The sequence below is a fragment of the Penaeus monodon genome, chromosome 32 (assembly GCF_015228065.2).
Source record: "Penaeus monodon isolate SGIC_2016 chromosome 32, NSTDA_Pmon_1, whole genome shotgun sequence".
Lineage (NCBI taxonomy): Eukaryota > Metazoa > Arthropoda > Malacostraca > Decapoda > Penaeidae > Penaeus > Penaeus monodon.
Window position 1 is genome coordinate 24,911,287 of NC_051417.1, and position 215 is coordinate 24,911,501.

Genomic DNA, 215 nt, shown 5'->3' on the forward strand with positions numbered 1-215 from the left:
TTACAGTACTTTAATTAGTGGCAATGTAGGATTTTGTCTTGAATATCTGGTTAATTATCATAATATATGTAGATATTGATAAAATCGGATATCCCATATTGATTTGAAGGGCTAAAATGGAAAAACTACTTCGTACCATACTTTGCTTTTCTTGGCGTTTTATCAGGTAAAGTTTTGAAGTCTGATTACGAGGGCTATGTTACTATCGTTTCCAC